The sequence below is a fragment of the Dasypus novemcinctus genome, chromosome 8, assembly GCF_030445035.2.
Source record: "Dasypus novemcinctus isolate mDasNov1 chromosome 8, mDasNov1.1.hap2, whole genome shotgun sequence".
Classification (NCBI taxonomy): domain Eukaryota; kingdom Metazoa; phylum Chordata; class Mammalia; order Cingulata; family Dasypodidae; genus Dasypus; species Dasypus novemcinctus.
The window spans coordinates 72760134-72780220 of NC_080680.1; the positions used below are offsets into that span (position 1 = coordinate 72760134).

The window sequence follows — 20087 nt, forward strand, 5'->3', positions numbered from 1 at the left end:
AGAGACTGACAGAGAGGAAGCCAGTGCCTGTTTTCCCACAGCTGATCTCAGGGAGAAACTATGCCTGGAAGGCAAGGTAGAGACCTCAGCAGAGCTGCCATTGTGCCTTACCACGTGGCAGTAGTCCTGGCATTACCAGCAGTCAACCTTTGGTGAGACAGCATCTCTGATCACACACTGATTTGGACATTTTCACAGCCTCAGAACTGTAAGCTGTATACAGTCCATCCTTGGAGACCAAAGACTCTCTCATTAGAAGGCAAACCTATAGATAGATAATATAAGGAGATTGTTTGCCAAGATAAAGTTAGGCAAGGAAATTGCAGGCTACATAATAAGTGCTACTGAGTCTTTTCAAAGACCTGGGTAGCCTCATCTAATGAAAACAATGTCTTAAATCAGAACAAAATCAAGTTCTCAGTAAAAAGTGTGTCATGGGGTAGATAACCAAGGCAGGCTCAAATTGGTCTCAGGAGTGCAGAATGAAGCCAATCTCCAAGTATCATTAAGTATCTGTCTCAGAGGCAATGTACACACTGGTTAGAGGCCAAGCTTTTTTGCCAGAGGCTTGAATTGAATACTGAGCATCTCAATAAGTTAGGAACCTATTTATCTTAAATTCTCTGATCTAGAGTTTGTTAATTTCGAAATGGATTTAATAACACCTATCACATTCAATTGTTGTCAAGATCAAAGTAGAAACTGTAGGTAAATATCTGATAATGTTGACTGACTCATAATATGTCCTTCATAAATCAGCATTTTTATTTTGCCGAGAAAATCTTCATGGACTCCCAGGGAAGCACTCTAGCAATCTATGTTTGCATATTTTCCTCAAAGTGAGAAGCCCATGGAAATATTGGCCCTCCAACTATACCATCTAGAAATATGTATCTATGCTATTTATTAGCTAGGATCTCTTTTGAGATTAGAGAAATTAAGCTAAAATGCTGGGACAGTTGTTTTAATGGCATGGATCAAACTGCAAGAAAAATCCTTGAAAGATTGGGAATATGGAATTTTAATACTAAGCAAGTTGAGGTTTACACAATAAAAATTCAATGACTTACAGAGCTGGGCTAATTGAGAAAGTGGAAGAAAACAATGTTTTTTTTTAACAACAACAAGAGCAGTCTTTAACTAATGTTAATACTAACCTGTTCCAATGTGATATGTGTCAGCAGAAAGGATGAGAGAGAACAGTTAAATTGGTTCATGAGATCTAGGGAAGCTCTCTTTTGTCAAGCATCCAGGTATATAAACTGTTAAAGAGAGAAAGATAGAGGATTTGGAGGGCTTGATAAGTTCCATTCTCTACTGTGTAAAATGAAATACACCATTAAGCCACTCTTATACCTTTTTTATATATACCGTGAAAGTAGTTTTCTGAAGGACAAATATGTTCCCTATGTAGTTTCTTACTAGGCAAAAATAGTTTGATCTTGACAGCGCATATAAGCATTCAGATCACTGGAAAAAATCTTTGTTCAAAAATTAGTATTTCCAGTTTACATACCAATTCAAAGTGAATTTAGTAATTATGACTTAATCAAGTTAAAGCACTTTAAATGCACCATTTCAGTTTCTGGAAATTTGAGCATCACTATTCTAGAATGAGGTGAGAAAGGCCCTCCCTAGTTTATTTTCAGCATCCCTTTTCTACAATCTTTCAACGGAGAAAAAAGACTTCACATTTACCTTTGTCTCAGAGACAGCCTATGCTGCTGCTGCTGCTGCTGCTGCTTCTGTTATTGAAACCTTGAATATGCAAATATCATGCGCACAGCCTTTTACTACCGCTCAAAAATGATACATGGAGATACATTTTGGGAACAATTGGTTTTTCCATCATCTATTGCATTCAAAATACTAGAGATGTGTTTGAAACACCTCTATTTCCCATAATAAAGTATTCTTGCTACTCTAACCTTAGGATAAAATTTCCTAGTGCTTATTTCCAACTGGCTAAAATAATATATCCTTTTATTTACCTATACCTACATCTTTTGAGCTTTAATGAGTATATTTCTTCTAATACTATATAAGTTTTTGTGAGTGACTGACATAATTAGCATTAATGATTTAGAATTGTTTCTTGTCTTTGGACATGGCTTTATAAATAATGCTTTATAACGTACTTCCTTCCCTACAAGCTCCCTATAGCAGAAAATTATACATTTTATTCCTGAATTTGTAATTGTAAATTTATTATAAAGAATATGGAAAATTACACCATCATTACAAAGAAAATTATACAGATTTACTAAAATCCCATGTTAGTCTCTCAGTAGGTTGCATTTATGCAAAGGTTACCTTGCCCTTCAGGAATTCAAAAATAACTAGCCTTTCAAGATTATGTGTGATTCCCCTAACATCATCATAAACCAAGTCTTCCACAGAGTTTTGTATTATGCCAGACATTAACTTGATATACTATCCATTTAACTTTTATTATTACTTCAGTCCAAATGTCACCTTCTATTGACAATAATTCTGATGAAGTTATTTCTTCTTCTTTCTTTTTATTGCTTATATAGCTCGTGCTTAATCAACCATACCAGAGTATTTAAGTAAAATGAGACCAAGATGTAGAAACAAGTTCTCTAAACAGAAGACTGCAAAAGAGTGAATATGCAAATATGAAATGTTGAAGCATAAGACAAGACAAAATGAAAAATATCCTGGGTTATTAGTAAAACACAAAATGATACCCACAAAATTCTACTGTGGGATGACAGCAATTTATTATAATTCTCAAGCACAGAGATGGACAGGCTAGATTCTATAAGATAGCAAAGAAACTTCCATAATTTCAGACTGATGATGCTTTTTATAAAATACAGTATATAGTCCATTCAACTTAATTGTCTTTATGGTTGCTCCAGATCTTTTATGAGAGACCATGGATTCTTGCCATTATGACAATTCCAATGCTAAATTTATTTACATGAATAAAACTTAGAACCATGCTGTTCACATTACCCACTTATCTCATTTCTCTATGTGTCTTAGCATGTCAGGGCTCCTATGACAAATACCATATAATGAATTGGCTAAAGCAAAAAGAGTTCATTGTATAACAGTTTGGGAGGCTAGAAGTCCAAAATCAAGGTTTTAAAAGGTCATGCTTTCTCTCAGAGTCTATAGTGTACAGTGCTGGCTTGCCACAATCTTTAGGGTTATTTGGCTTGCATTTCTATCTCTGCCACTTACCTATTCCACGGACCAGGAAACCAGACTCCTTTAAAGATAATTTATGGGAAACAGATGTGGCTCAAACAATTGGGATCCTGTCCACCATATAGGAAGTCCAAGGTTCAATGCTCAGGACCTCCTGGTAAGGACAAGCTGGCCCATGCAGAGAGCTGGCCCATACAGAGCGCCCACCCATGTGGGAATGTGGCCCTGCACAGGAGAACCACCTGTGTGGGAATGCCGCCTCGTGTGGGAAAAGCTGCCCCTTGCAGGAGTGCTCGCCCATGCAGAGAGGTGACACAGCAAGATGAGGCAACAAGAGACACAGAGGAGAAAAAAATACGAAGACATAGCAGAACAGGGCACCTCTCTTTCGCCAAGGTGGTGCAAGAGAGTAATTGCCTTTCTCTCACTCCAGAAGGTCCTAGGATCAGTACAAGGGGAACAGGCAGGGAGAAATAAATAAAAATAAGTCTTTAAAATAAATAAAGATAATTTCTAACTACACTCTAAAATGTATGCTTTTTGGCTGTAATTTTCATATATAATCCTTTTAAATGAATTGAAAGGTAAGCAATTGTCCTCCCTCTTACATTATAGTAGAAAGATTAGTTCCCTAAATCTTTCATCGATATCTAGGATCATTCATCTGTTGAAACCTAAAAAAAAAAAAATTTAAAAAAGCAAATGTGTGAGTATGTGTATACAAGTTATAAAGACTACCAAAACTGATCTTATTTTATCAGAGTTTCATTAGATCATTGTCTCCCAATTATTTTATCATGTCATACATAGAAACTAATATTTGTAAGGCACAGTGGAGCAAAGAGATAAAGCTGTTGGTGGCCAGAGGTGGCCAGCTTTGGGGCTCTGTGCAGCCACTCTGAGGGTTGAGTTTATCAAGGTCTTGGCACACTTGTGTCATTCTCTACAGCATACTGACTTAAAAATCTGAGCCTTAAAACTGTGTTGGATATAGTACAAGTTATGGCCCTAAGCTTTTTCAACTTCTATAGCTATTTCTCCAGTCAAAGTAACACCTATACTTCTTGTAGCAGATGTAAGGTCCACTATATGATATTTCTTTTGCCAAAAAGCACACCCACAAGAAAAGGGAATGATCCGAGGTGTTGCAACATAGTCTCCCAACACCAAATGACAGTTGAGAATTAATGGAAATAAGAATAGAGGTAAGAGCCATTATAACAGCTCAGATATGTTGCTTTCATTTCAAATGAATTTAATCCTCTCAATGCTGAGATGTAGAAGATAGTAACTAACTGAAGAAGAAACTGAGGTACTAGAGGTTAAGTAACTTGTCACAAAAAATTCATTCAGGAAGTGGCAGAACTTGAAATCCAGGTTGCTCCAGCCTGTTACATTATTATGTTGCCTCATAACAATGTTGAAACTTTTTTCCAGGAAAAAATCACACATATAGAACAAAAATTGTAAATCATTTAGCATCATGGAAATTTAAAAAAATATTAAAATTTTATTTCAGTTTTCTCTGATTCTGCCTCAGTTCTCAATAGGAAGTAGTTAAGAAATTGTGAATGCTATAAACTAATCACTGGTTGGGAATGGGAGGGAAAAGAAAATTGTTAATGAGGGGAAAAACAACCCAAGATCAGGATGTACTGCAAAATGTGAGGGGAAAAAAAGACCAACAGAAAAGTCTATACCCGAAGGTGAAAGAGAAGGTACATGAGGACCGAGCAGCCCCTGCTTGGACCAGGGACCTGTGCCTTCTTTGCTTCTGGTCAGCAGGAAAGCTGGGCAGCAGGAGGAGGCTGCTCCTCCCCGAAACAGTGAGGATGGAGTAGTTGAATTTATTGGAAACATTCTCACCAGGTAGATAGTTGTATTACAGGTTTGATAGACAGTCCATAGAGAGGAAAATAATAAAAAAAAAGAAAGAAAATTGGGAGGCTCTCAGTTGTCTTGAAATACTGAGGCTGTACTTCTCAAAACAAAATTAAACAGACAAAAATCATTCTAAACTGCCATGCCTCTCAAAGGCTCTGTAGCCCATGAACTATTTTTCCCTTCCTCATCAGAGAGGATACATTTGGTTGCTTATTAACCTGCCATTCAGAGAGCTACACCACATGTTTACAGATCAGTTCCATTATTTAATTCACCAAATTCTCAAATGCTAGTTCCTAGGGCATTGAGGATTGAGTATTTCCTCTTTTATCCTCCAATTCCTATGAATTTACCCCAAGTCTGAATCAAATGTACCCTACTAGGCAAGACCCAGGAGAAGAATATTTTTGCAAATGCTGTGGGCTTCTGATGTGACTCTGAGGACTTGGTTTCTGCTGAAATTTCTACTTCATTAGCATTTCCCCCACCCTGACTACTCTCTTCTCTCTGCTTAAGCCTACTCAATGAATCCCTTCTGAATGTCCTCAAAAGCACACCATCTGGCACTTATATAAAACTGATAAACAGGATGACATTTTCCCTATCCATGGTGGTGACAGTATTATTCTCTGAATATTCTGAGTACTATTCATTGGGAGAAAGCAAGTGTAGATTTTACTTGTTGTTTTTTGGCTTATGAGCCCATTTTAAAGGATCTACTAATATGGAATATATTTGAAAAGCATAGTTTGGAACAGAAGAGGGCTACTGACTGTTTTTAACAGCTTTTCCACAATGTTTGATGAAGCACCTGTGGACACAGTTTGCTCATGTATCACCATGAGCATCATCAACCGAAACAAGAAGAGAGGAAGCTGGTAGTAACTGTGTTCTGTGGACACCAACCCTACGATATTCACCAGAGCTCTCAGAGGCCTTGATCCAACTCATCAAATTTCATCCAACATTTCTGGACTGAAAATTGTGCTTGAGAAGAGATTTGAGGCCAGTGATAATTTCCATGACTATATTAGTATATTACATTTTTTTAAAACTAAATTTCCAAAATTTAAAGGCCTTTTTTATATTATTTGGTTTTTCTACTCTAAAGTCTCTAAAGGGTCCATTTTCCATCATCTTTAGTGCAAATTTTATGCATTTCACATATATGATGAGCTTCAAATATATATTTCTGGATTCATCCATTTCCACACAACTGTAATCGTCCAACCTCTCCAACCTCTGACAATTTATCATCCCCATACAATACCCAGTGCTTTTTCATCTATGATCTTTATTCACAGTGTATTCTTTAACTTCTTTATTTATTTGTATCAAATCCAGTCTTTCATGGTTATCTGATTCATGCACAGTTACTTAGCCCTCACTTGATTATTTATTTAAAACTCTCTACTCCATTATCAAGAACTTTGTTCCTAAAACATTATTGTATTCTCTCTTGGATGGTGAAAATTTGTACATATATCTCTTTTCCCCACTAATTTATTATAACAGTGGCATGTTATATCATTGTACAGTCCTTCTTTCCCCTTCCACTGTCCCTCTCCCCTGAGAATAGGTTAATATTATTTAGGGCATGGGTGTTAAACAATAATTTATTGAATTTTGCTAAGTCAATGTCTTTTCATCAATTTTTATTTACTTTTTATTTATAAAAGACCAACTTTTGGGTTTGTATCTTTCAAAACCTTCAAATGTCTTACCAAAATGAAGCTTGACACAGCTTATGCTAAGTTTTTTGTTTCTTTCTGACAGCATCCGCAAGTCTTGCTGAAGGCTTGCAATGCTCCTAGACTCTAAAAGGAACGGACTGCTACACAAATAGAAGGAGATCCCTGCATTTCCAATCTACATACTTGACAATGGATTATTATCCTCAAAAGTTTAGAGGAGAATTCCTCAAAAATCCATGCTTTTTTTTTTCTTTCAGACCTGGCAGAATTAAGGAGCACAAAATGCGCCTGGTTCTTTAGGCAGTGAATTTGGCATTTTCTTTATATCTAGTATGACATGTTCCTGAAATAACAGATAAAAAGGAAAGAAGTAGCTCCTCAAGTAGAACACAAAGTATTTATGAAAGGAGAAGAAAGGAAGGGAAAAGCTTGATTCATTTAAATTTATTTACAAAATCCTCTTGAGACAACCACCACAATATGTTAGACAAAGCCTCACAGTGTGAATATGAAATCTGAAGATTGGAGTGCAAGCTTAGGATATATTGAATTTAGGAAAAACATATTCATTTAATTGATAAGTATATAGATGAAACTCAAGATAATATCTAGAAGAATATTATATACTATCCATAATTTATAATTTTAAGAAGGCATTAAATTATTTAACTTAAATACTATTTAATCACTGTTTTAGTTTCCTGGCTGCTAAAGCAAATATCATGCACTGGGTTGGCTTAAACAACAGGAATTTATTGGCTCATGTATTTGAGGGTAGAAGTCCAAAATCAAGACCTCATCAAAGCAAAACTTTCACCCACAAGACTGTGTGCTCTTGGCTGGCTGCTGGCTGTCCTGGGTCCTTGGCTTCTCTGTCACATGGTAATGCACATGGTGGCCTCTCCTAGATTCTCTCATTTCTCCTGGGTTATGCTGATATTCAGCTTTTAGCTGCTCCCCATGGCTTTCTTTCTGTGTGTGACTTTCCATTATATTATAGGGGCTTCAGTAATAGGATAAGGACCTATCCTAAGCCAGTAGTGCCATACCCTAACTGAAGTCATCTCATAAAAATGTCCTATACAATGTGTTCACACCCACAGGAATGGGTTAAGTTTAAGAACATGTTTTTCTGGTGTACATAGCTCCACATCACCATAACTGCCACATGTTAATCAGGGAGCTCCAGAATCTTGTGATTGTAACATCTGGAATAAGAAGCCACCTCAGTCACCTAGGCAAGGAAAGAGAATGCTGGAGAATCTTTCATTTTAAAGGCTTAATTTTGCATGTGATATTCTTAGTCATTTCTGATCAGATCCCATTAGTACTGACAGTCACATGGCCCAATTTGATGGTAATGGGAACAGAAGTGTATTCCTCTAGTGTGCTTGAAAGAAGGGTTAGCCTTATGAGAGAACTAGGCACATCCATCACAGCACACATAAATGCTATCAACCCAAAGACAACCACCACCACCTTGCTTGCAAACTCAGTATTTGTTATGACTTATTTCCCTTTTAAATTTGTCTTTATTGTTAGGAAGAGGTTATGATGTTGAGTAGAAAAATCAATCCAAGGAAATCAACACAACACAAATACGAGAGTCAAATACAAGAGCATCTTTATCTCCAAACCTTCATAAGGATCTTTAGAGATGAAATTTAGCTAATATATACTGTCCAGAATTGTTTTGGGTTGATTTCTGTTGCACTTAGTTGGTTCCTTCTTCTAATTCATTAAAGATTTTGAAAGATTTTGAATACCACTCCTTGTTAAAAATCACAAGGAAACCATCAAAATGAAGTTACCTTGAGTAATATTTTAAAAACAATTGTGTATTATAAAATATTATAACAATAATAATCTATCCTTGGAAGTCAAAAGTGTTATACTAATGAGAACTACCATGATGTGTTATAAGTTTATCAGGTTTTCATGTTAACACTAAACATGTAAGTAACTTGATTGTTTTACTAAAAATATATATATATTTATTTACAATGATTCTCCTTTGTCTCTGTGTATCTTATTTACTTGATTTTTCAAAGCATGGTAAGAAATCACACTTATAAGGGTTACTTTCAAATAAATGAGCAGAGAAAGTGTGTCAAATATCTTTTCCTAGAACAAGAGAAAAAAGTTCAAACTAACGAGATTATCTGTGCAAAAATGCCTGGGTCATACAAATCATTTCCCCAAAGCCCTTTAATATTTTAAGAAAGCAAGTAAAAGCAGTTCATATTTAATTAATGTATAGCACAACTAGTCTAGTCATTTTAGAAGTCAAACTTTGAAATACACATTGTAGAGTTATAGCAGTGCTTCTTCTGGAATAATTTAGCACAGACTATTTATTTCCATTTACCAGACATTTACAGTATGATATGTTGGAAACTGAACTGAATTTAGTCAGGAGATCTAAATTTTGCCTTAACTCTAATTCTAATTAATATATAAACTATGATTTTTCAAGCTTTGGGTTCTTCATTGTGGAAAGAAAGAAAACGATTTTTATGATTCCTTCAAACTTGAGCCTCCCATACCTTGGAGATTTCACTTTAATATAGAGATTTACAAATGCCTTATAGCTTTTCAGCTGGTGAATCTTATTCATGATAGGAATGTATAATGTGACAAGTACAATTTTTGGAAAGAGACTAATGTGTTTGACTCACTGATTCAGCATTTATTAGCTTTCTAATCAGTAAAATTGGATAACAATAGCATCCCATTCATAAGAATAATGGGAAGATTAAATGAGTCAATGCTTGCAAATGTATTTAAAATACTGAAATACAGCAAGCACTCAATTATCATTAGCTATGATTATCAGTAGATTTTTTTCCAAATTACTATTGCTTAATGGTGATCCAATTTACTGAGTTACTATTAGGTGAAAATTTGGAATAGGCTATACACTCTTGATATGGTAAATAGTAACCATAACGCCCAGTGACACTAGTCATAGCTATGAGAGGTGGGAAAATAACACTGGATTTGAAAATAGGTGTAAAAAAGGAAATGCTTTTTAGTTTATGACAGTTGGCAGAGCAGATACCCTGATTAACCCTCATGCTTAAGACAATCTAAAATGTTAGATAAAATATTAAAGCACAAGTGAAACATGTTTCTTAACTCATTATTTTTTTGGAATACATTCATTCTAAAATAAATGTTTAAAGTTCAGTGAATAAATAGGATATTTACATAGTCTCAAAGTATCTCATTATTACAAAGAAAACAACCATATTTCAAACCAACTTACTAAGTGAAAAGAAAAAAAGAGTAATTACGTAATAGAGAAACCACAGCCATTAACCTAATAAAGTGACCAAAATGACTACCAGTAAAGAAAAATTGACATCATGGGTCTCTTGATACAATGCATGGAAAAGAATACAACATTACCTTTGAAATACTCCTATTAAAAGGCATTACTGATTCTAGTCACGAGGAAACATCAGATACACCCAAACTGAGAGACAAGCTAAGGAATAACTAACTGTTTTCACTCTTCAAAATGTCAATTTGATAAAAAACAAAGAAAGGTTGATATAGAAGGAAAACAGAAGACAAGAAAACTGAATGCAACATGTGATGCTGTACATTATGCTACTATTATTTTGATAATTAGGAAAATTTGACTGTAGTCAAATTCTGTACAGACAGAAAATGTGTCTGTAGTGTTTTTCAAATATATCCACAAATGTTTCCTGCTCTTCCCTTCAAAAGGTAGAGTACAAATCCTCTTCCATTTAAGGTGAGCTGTACTTAATATTTAGTTTTAATGAAAAGGAGGTGATGGAAATAAAGGGCTGACATTTCCTAGAGTAGGTCATTAAATGGCATCATTGCTTCCTCCTTATGTTCTCTCTTTGACAGCTCACTCTAAGGAAATGGAAATTAGCTGCCATGTTGAAGGACACTAAGTGGTGTATCGATAGGTCCACATGGTGAAGAATTGAGGCCTCCTGCCAAAAGCCAGTAAAGAACTAAGGTCTCTAGCCAACAGCTACGTGAGTGAGCTATTTTGGAAATGGAACCATAAATCCAGGCAAATCTTTTGATAACTAATGCCTAGAGTACAACTGCATAAATGATACAAAAACACTCAACACCTAATTTACTCACTCTAGATTCCTGATGCACAGAAAGTGTGAGATAAGTGTCTGTTGCTTTAAGCCATTATGTTTTGGAGGAATTGCATCAATAGATAACCAATATAATACATGTAGATTAGTTAATAGTATCTCATTGATACTAATTTCCTGATTTTGATAATTTCACAGTGGTAGGAAGAAGATGTTCTGATTTATCAGGAAACATATAAGGATGTATTTCAGGCTGAAGAGGCACCATGTCTCAAACTACCCTTAAATGTTTCAGAAATAGAATGATAGTGCAAATGTGTCAAAATGTTAACAGATCAGAAATCTGGGTAAATGTACACGGAATTCATTGTTAGTATTCTTGCAACTTTTCTGTATGTCTGAAAATATATCATAACTTTAAAAAAAGTTAAAGAAAAAATTCATAGACTAATAATTAAGGACATATTAGAACTTAACTATATAGGTGGAACACTGATGCTAATTTTTACCTTTTTGGATTTCCAGAAGGAAAGAATAGAGATAAATTGATATAGGGAATATATAAATAGACAATAATTGAGAATTTTTCAGAAGTGATGAAAGAAACAAATATAGAGATTGAGTTACCTAAGATTCCATAGAAGATAAATAAAAAGAAATTAATACCAGGATTTATCCTACTTAAACTGCAAGACACTAAAGATAAAGAAATAATATTAATGGTATTGATCATCTTCAGAGAAAGCTGACTTTTCAATAGTATTAATGAATATCAGAATTCAAGAATGTGTTAAATAAAATAACTGTCAACTCAGTATACTATACTCAACAAAAATGCCTTACAATAATGAGGATAACATAAATACATTCATAAACAAGTAAAAATTTAGCATTTGCTACCAACAAACCAAGATTAAATGATAATATAAATATAGTTCTTCAAGGAGAGGGAAGTGACCACAGATGGGAGGTTCCAGATACAAGAAGGAATGAAAAGCAAATAAAGAGGAAAAAGTAAAAGACAAAGAAATATAAAAATGGTTAGACAAATAAAAATTACAAAATCATATGGGAGATATAAATAATATAGAATGACAGTTGCAATAAATATAAATAGACAAATACTCCAGCTAAAATCCAAAATTCAATAGAGTAACTGTGATGGCTTGAGGCTTTATGAACTGCAGAAAAGTATGTTCCTAGAGTTAATCCTTTACAGTAGGGGCAAACCTACCATAAGTAGGACTTTTTGTTTAGGATACTTCAGTAAAGGCAAGGCTGAGAGTGAGTCTTAATCATCTTACAAGAGCTCTTTATAAGAGAATGAAACTCAGAGAGAGATAAAGAGAGAAAGAGAGAGACACAGAAGGCAGAGGCTGAAAGAAATGAAACAAGGAAGAGAAGGGAGAGAATAGCAGACTCTGTCAAGCGCCTTTCCATGTTGTCAGAGGAATCCAGAATCTCAGGCAGCCAGTCTTTAGGGAAAAGGCGTCATTTGCTGATGCCTTGATTTGGACATTTTCATAGCCTAAAAACTTTAAGCCTGTAATCTAATAAATCCCCACTGTAAAACCCAACCTATTTCATGGTATCTGCATTTCAGAAGCCTAGCAGACTAAAACAGATTTTGGCTAGCTCTATCAGAGGAATGCTATGATTTTATTTGTATGAAGTTCATGTTTTAACTGAGGGGATAAGGAAATGGTTTGGATTGGGGAAGGATGTACTAGGTATTTCAGGATGTCTTTTAGTTTTTCTTTTTCTTACTCTGGATAATGGGCATAATGTTACACATTGTATAGTTTGTTTTACACCTCATAGATTTTAAAAAAATATTCTTTCATATATTTCAATTACAATAAATCTTTAAATAAATAAAAAGAGGTGACATCAGAATTAGAAGATTTTGGATGGAAATGGTATGTAATGTGCCACTCTCCTGATGTTAGGTTGAACTGTTAGATTGAGAAAGAGGAATACTTTTGGATGTGGAACCAGTCTGATTCTACAATCATGCACAAACTAAACCTGGACCATTTTTTGTGCCCCTCAAGTATGGGCTGGCCTTAGAACTTGCTTAGGGAAACAAAAGGCAGCAAAAGCAATGTTGGGACACTGCCAAGTGTTGACCCGAAGAGACCTCGAATGCTTCCATTCTTTGTTTTGGAACCCTGTCATCCATCATGTGAATTAGCTTCAATTAACCTGCTGGATGATGACAGCATGTGGTCCAGTACTTCCTTGTGCCTCAGACAACCAATTGCAAAATAAATAAGTGAGGTCATCCTAGACCAGCCAGCCCAACCCACCCATCATCAGATTTCATATGCTTGAGCAAGCTAAACTGTAATCAGTCAAACCTAGGATCAGCAAAACTGCCCACTGACTCATAGTCTGTGAGAAATAATCAAATGATTATGTTAACCCAGTGAGTTCGGGGATGCTTTGCTACTAGGCAAAAAATTCAAGCCTGCAATCATTAGAGCAGATAGTAATCCTAAATATATGGATTCTAAAATTCTACAAGCACTATTTCTTTCCTTTCTATGTTATTTTCTTCTGAAGTTACTCATAAAACATGCTTATCTGATTTTAATTTTGTAAACCAGAAATACTTAGTAGCCATGAATATTTCTATTGACCATAAAATTTCCCTAAGAAATTTCTTGCAGACAAAGTCTTCAAAATAATCAAATCTGAAAGAAATAGTTTTGGAATCACCTTTTGAAAAAGACAAATGGGATTAAGTTCCTTAATGATAAAATAGAGAAGCATAAGGAAAATTGGACAGGTATGATACTGAGATATGCTGATTTCCTGTCTTCTGAATTATGGAACTGTGAAAACCCTGCTATATTGTGGAGCCACAGTATTCATTAGAACAAGACAGCAGGGATGGCATAAAGGTATTTTTTAACAAAGTCATCAAGACACTCATGAGGATGGCATATTTTCCATGAACAAGCAGCATAACTTAGTGCTCTGCTGTAACACCACACACAGCATAACGGAAATGGCACTTTTGGAATACTGATTCTCCCACAGGAAACAAAACAGTGAACTAGAAAAGCTCACAGGCTCTGACAGTTGATTGGTGAATTAATTAGGTGCTGTACTTTTTAAATTCTATTGTAAATTACATATGGAGCATGTACTCAGAGTCATAAAATGATTCCAGTGATGGTAGGTGCCACACAAGAGTAGGGCAAAATGTAATCAGAATCCAGAGGGAGGCCCAGATGTGAACCAGTTTACTAAAGACCTGCTGAGATTAATCTTACATATCTACCTTTCTGAGGAGAAAATTTAGACTTAGTGACAAAATTATTTAGGTTCCTAGTGAAAGGAATTGATGTTTTTTCTCCCACTCTCTCTAAAATCTTCTTGATACAGTCTTAAAATTTTCATTTAAACTTTTGGCCATCTCTTCACTTATTCCTCCTCATGAACATATAAAATGACAGGAGACTTGAAGACAGCACAGAGAGGAACATTTTTAATTCTGCTATGATCATGTCACTGCCATGGCTGACTATATATTCAGAAGAAACATTCTTTTGTTGTAAGCCTTTGGCATTAAGCACAACCTACTATGTAACATATTATGTTTACCAGCTGAGTGACCTTGGGCAATTCATTTAATCTCTCCATTCATTAGTTTCTTTATCTATAGAATGGGGATAATAATAGTACTAATTTTACAGGTATGGTATGAATAATAAGTAAATATTTGTAGAGTGCTTAAAATAGTGCCTGACACATGGTGTTACAAAATTTAAAAAAGTTGTTGAATGATTATTACTGTTTATTCTCCTATTTCCAAAGAGATCCATCACCATTTAAACTTTTGATCATTCAGGGGACAAATATTTTGATTTCCAACTTTCTGAATGACCAAAGATAAGTCTTTCCTTGAGAAACTCAGCTTTCATAGATGGAAATTCAAAGAAATTAATAGAGCTTCATGTATCAAGGATAAGAGTATGAGGGTTTGCAGGAGATTTACCAATTTCTTCTTATCTTCTATAACTATGAAAATAAAAAGAAACAGGGAAAGAATTGTATCTGTCAAAAAAGAAAAGTATTCTGAATTCATTTCAAGGCTCTTTTCTGGTGGCAAAAAGATCATGCTACAAATACATTGAGGTACAGTTGTATTTTGATTGGCCATTGCCCATACCCCATAGTAATGGCATGCAGCAAATGCAAACCAGATTTGATGGAATTCAACTACTACCATGAGCAAAGCACTAGGATGGGCCATGAAGAGGATATAAACCAAAAAAAAAGAAATAAGCAAGCTCCTTGACTTCAAAACTCCAAAATATGTATTAAAATATTAAAACCTTTCTGAACAAAGCATTGATGACTGAAAAGATGGGTCTATATACAACATATAAAGCATTTTAAATGGTTATTTTTAATTTCTCCTTTCCTACCTGTCTGTTGTATACTGACCAATTAGCATGTTTAAGAAATCCATGAGGATCAGTAAAGGTTTGAAATAAGCACAAATACTAGACCAATATTCCTGTAAGAATAAATTATTGATTATATCTATATCAGTAAGCATAAAAAGGCTGAAGTTTTAAAGTGTCTTATTAAGACTGATGAGCCTAGGAATATATTCGGAAGAACTGAAAGTGAGGACATGAACTGGTATTTGCACACCAATGTTCATAACAGCAGTATTCACAATTGCTAAAATATGGAAAAACCTAAGCATCAAACAATGGAAGGATAAATAAGATGTGGTGTATTCATATGATGAAGTATTATTCAACTTAAGAAGAAATCAATTGGGGAGGCAAATGACAACATGGAGAAACCTTGAGGATGAGTAAAATAAGCCAGTCACAAAAGGTCAAATATTGTGTGGTGTGATGGTTAGGCTATTGTGTCAACTCAGCCAGGTAATTGTGCCCAGTGGTTTGGTCAAGCAAGCACTGGGCTAACTGTAATACAAGGGCAATTATGGACTTTATTTACCATTGACTTTACTGTAGTGGTAAATCATAGATAGCTGGCTATAACTACATCAGTCAGGGAGATTGCCATCAGCAATGAGTGATGTTTAACCTAATCAGGAGAATCCCTTAAAAGGGAAAGTGATTCCAGCATTGAGAGAGAATTTCCCAGCTCATCTTTGGACAGCCAGCAGCGCCCAGAACTCGTCAAGAATCTTCTCTAGACTTTCATCAGAGCGCCTGGTTGCACCTGCCTGCAGAACCTGTACTTGTGGATCCCCACAGCTGCGTGAGAGAGTCTGATAAATCTCTTACTATTAAGAGATAGCCCTTGTTGATTCTATTTCCCTAGAGAGCCCTGACTAATACAGCTTGGTACCAAGAGTGGTTCTTGAAGAACAGAGTCTTAAATATGGGGTATCTGAGGTGGTTCTGGAAGTTTTGCAATAGTCTCTCTACCCTAATTGGACTCAAGGGTACTAATGACTCCCTTTCCAATAACGAAGAGGCTGCAAACAATCCATGGTGTAAATTGGCAATCGAGATATGCAAAATAGCATCACTGGATACCCCTACTGCCATGCTTATAAGAAGCAAGAACCTGGATGAGAGTGTTTTGAACACCTTAACAGAGTTCTGTGGAGTCAAACGGTGTAATGATATTGGCTGGCTCCTCCTAGATACTCTGGATACTGTTACAAAAGAAAGAGATGAGTTAAAGGCTTCAAATTTGAAACTTAAACACTGAATGGAAGATGCAAAAGTTTCTATGTGTGCTCTGAAAGAAAACCTTGTCTCCTGTAGCCACAGGCTCTAAATATCTGAGAACTAAACTCATACTCTCATTGTACAAGTAGTGGAGTTACAAAGGAAACTAAAATCTCAACCCTACAGAGTTTCTGCAGTTAAAGTGAAGGCATTGATTGGAAAAGAGTGGAATCCAGAGAATTGGGATTGACACATATGGGATGATGATGATACTGATGGAGACATTGGAACCCTGAATTCTGCTGAGACTTTAACAGATAAGCCTGCCATGGCCTGCCCTGTCCAGACCACACTTTGTCAACCTTGTATCATCCAGCCTCCAGCCTGCCCCAGGGAGTCTAAAACAACTTCCTGCTCTGAGGTGGGTACCAGCCAAACTGAAGCCTGCCCTGCCCAGCCTCCCACCTGCCCCAGGAAGTCTGGACCTCCTCCAAGCCCTGAGGCATGTACCAGCCAAACTCCAGCATGCACTGCTGAGCCTCCTGTCTGCCCTGAGGAAACTGCCTTCCAACCCCTGCCTGAAGAGATTAATCCAGTCTCACCAGAAGAAAATGCAAGAGAATGCTCTGAGGTTGGTAGCTTGCAAGGCATTTCTAATTCTTCTCCTTACCCACCCTACCACCTCTCTTGTTTTCAAGACCTATTACCAGACTAAAATCACAAGCCCCCAAAAGGTGAAATATAAAGTGTGACCCTTGAGGAAGTAAGTTATACTCAGAAAGAATGGCATGAGTTTTCCAACTTACATAGGTAGAAATCAGGGCAATATGTGTGGGAATGGATACAAAGGGTGTGGGATAATGGTGGAAGGAATATAAAGTTGGATCAGGCTGAATTTATTGATATGGGCCCACTAGGAGAAATTCTAGATTCAACACTGTAGCTCAAGGGATTAGAAAGGGCTCTAACAGTTTGTTTGGGTGGTTGATTGAAACATGGGCCAAAAGGTGGCCTAGCATGTCTGAGGTTGAGATGCCAGATTTGCCCTGGTATACAGTAGAAAAGGAAATTCAAAGGCTTAGGGAGATTGGAATGCTAGAATGGATTTACCATTTGAGAGATGCCCACCTACCCCAGGAATGTCCAGAGGACACACCTTTAACCAGGAATGTGAGGAATAAATTTGTAAGACTAACTCCATCTTCCCTGAAGAGCTCTGTGGTTGCTCTTCTCTGTAGTCCAGATATTACTGATGGAATTAGAATCCTTAAACATTGTTGGGATGATTAGATGTCAGTCTCATAAAAGTCAAGTATCGGCAGTTAATCGCCAAAGTCAATGTGGGCGTGGTTACCACAATGAAAGGCAGATCCAAAAAAGCACTCAAAATAGTCTGAGTCACTTAGAGTGTGGTGTTGGCTGATACATCCTGGGGTACCTAGCAGTGAAATAGACGGGTAGTCTACTAAATTTCTTTGGGATCTGTATAAACAGAAGAGTTCTCCGTCGAATGAACAAAACCCTAACTCAAATTACAGATGGAGAGAATCATAGTCCCTTAATCAATTCCCAGACTTGAGACAGTTTACAGACCCAGAGCCCCTTGAATGAGGAGGAGGCCAGATCTCCCTGGGGAAGGATTCTGTTAAACTGTCCCAAATTTATACTGTTCATCTTCTTCCCACCTTTCCCCAAGGAAATCTATGGCCTTTTCCCAGAGTAACTGTGCACTGGGGAAAGGGAAATGATCAGACATTTTGGGGATTATTAGACACTGCCTCAGAAGTGACATTAATTCCAGGAGACATAAAACGTCACTGTGGTCCACCAGTCAGAGTAGGGGCTTAAGGAGGTCAGGTGAATAATGGCGTTTTAGCTCAGGTCCATCTCACAGTTGGTCCAGTGGGTCCCTGGGCCCATTCTGTGGTTATTTCCCCAGTTCCAGAATGCATAATTGGACTAGACATACTCAGTAACTGGCATAATCCCCAGACTGGATCCCTGACTTGTGGAGTGAAGGCTATTATGGTTGGAAAGGACAAGTGGAAGCCACTAGAACTGCCACTACCTAGCAAAATAGTAAACCAAAAGCAATACTGGATTCATGGAGGGATTGCAGAAATTAGTGCCATCATCAAGGATTTGAAGGATGCAGGGGTGGTGATTCCCACTACATCCCCATTCGACTCTCCTATTTGGCCTGTACAGAAAACAGATGGATTTTGGAGGGTAACAGTAGATTATCATAAACTTAACCAGGTGGTGATTCCAATTGCAGCTGCTGTCCCAGATGTGGTTTCATTGCTTGAGCATATCAACACATCCCCTGGTACCTGGTATGCAGCTGTTGATATGGCAAATGCTTTTTTCTCAATTGCTATTAGTGAGGACCACCAGAAACAGTTTGTTTTCAGCTGGCAAGGCCAGCAGTATACCTTCACTGTCCTGCCTCTGGTATATCAACTCATAATATGTCATAATATTGTCCACAGGGATCTTGATCGTCTCTCCCTCCCACAAGACATCATACTCATCCATTATATTGATGATATCATGTTGATAGGAAGTAGTGAGCAAGAAGTAGCAAAGACTCTAGGCTTAAGGCATTTGTGTGAAAGAGGATGGGAGATAAATCCAGCTAAAATACAAGGTCCTTCCGCCTTAGTGAAATTTCTATGTGTCCAGTGGTGTGGGTCATGTCGAGATATTCCTTCTAAAGTGAAGGATAAACTGTTACATCTGGCTCCTCTTAAGACCAAAAAAGAGGCACAATGCTTAGTTGGTCTCTTTAGATTTTGGAGAAAACACAGTCCTCATTTGGGTGTGATACTCCAGCCCACTTACCAGGTGACCAGAAAAGCTGCTAGTTTTGTTTGGGAACTGGAATAAGAAGAGGCTCTGCATCAGGTCCAGGCTGCTGTGCAAGCTGCACTACCACTTGGGCCATATGATCCAGCAGAGCCAATGGTGCTGGAAGTTTCCGTAGCAAATAAAGATGCCGTCTGGAGCCTTTGGTAGGCCCCTATAGGAGAATCACAATGGAGATCCTTAAAATTTTGGAGCAAAGCTCTGCCATCCTCTGCAGATAACTACCCCCCTTTTGAGAAACACATTTTGGCCTGCTACTGGGCCTTAGTAGAGACTGAACGCTTAACCATGGGCCATCAAGTTACCATGAGACCAGAGTTGCCTGTCATGAGCTGGGTATTGTCTGACCCACCAAACCATAAGTCTGGGCATGCACAGCTGCACTCCATAACGTGGAAGTTGTATATACGAGAAAGGGCGCAAATGTGTCCTGAAGGCACGAGTAAGTTACATGAGGAAGTAGCCCAAGTGCCTGTGGTCGCTACCCCTGCCATATTACCTTCTCTTTCCCAGCCCACAGCTTTGGCCTCTTGGGGAGTCCCTTACAATCAGTTGACTGAGGAAGAGAAAACTCGGACCTGGTTTACAGATGGTTCTGCTTGATATGCAGGTACCACCTGAAAGTGGACAGCTGCAGCACTGCAGCCCCTTTCTGGGATATCCCTGAAAGACAGTGGTGAGGGCAGATTCTC

The 20087-nt window shown here is 37.1% G+C and overlaps 1 protein-coding gene across 11 annotated transcripts in view; it reads right to left on the reverse strand.

Annotated features, from left to right (window-relative positions):
* LINGO2 (leucine rich repeat and Ig domain containing 2) overlaps positions 1-20087 on the reverse strand; it is a 1371976-nt gene that overhangs the window by 736783 nt on the left and 615106 nt on the right. For 3 of the 11 annotated variants that reach the window (XR_009186820.1, XM_058301962.1, XM_058301963.1), the window contains one exon: positions 1158-1262. The exons of the other annotated variants lie outside the window; for them this stretch is intronic. The gene's annotated coding sequence lies outside the window, so the exon portion shown is untranslated. The remainder of the gene's footprint in view (positions 1-1157; positions 1263-20087) is intronic. 11 annotated transcript variants of the gene reach the window in all.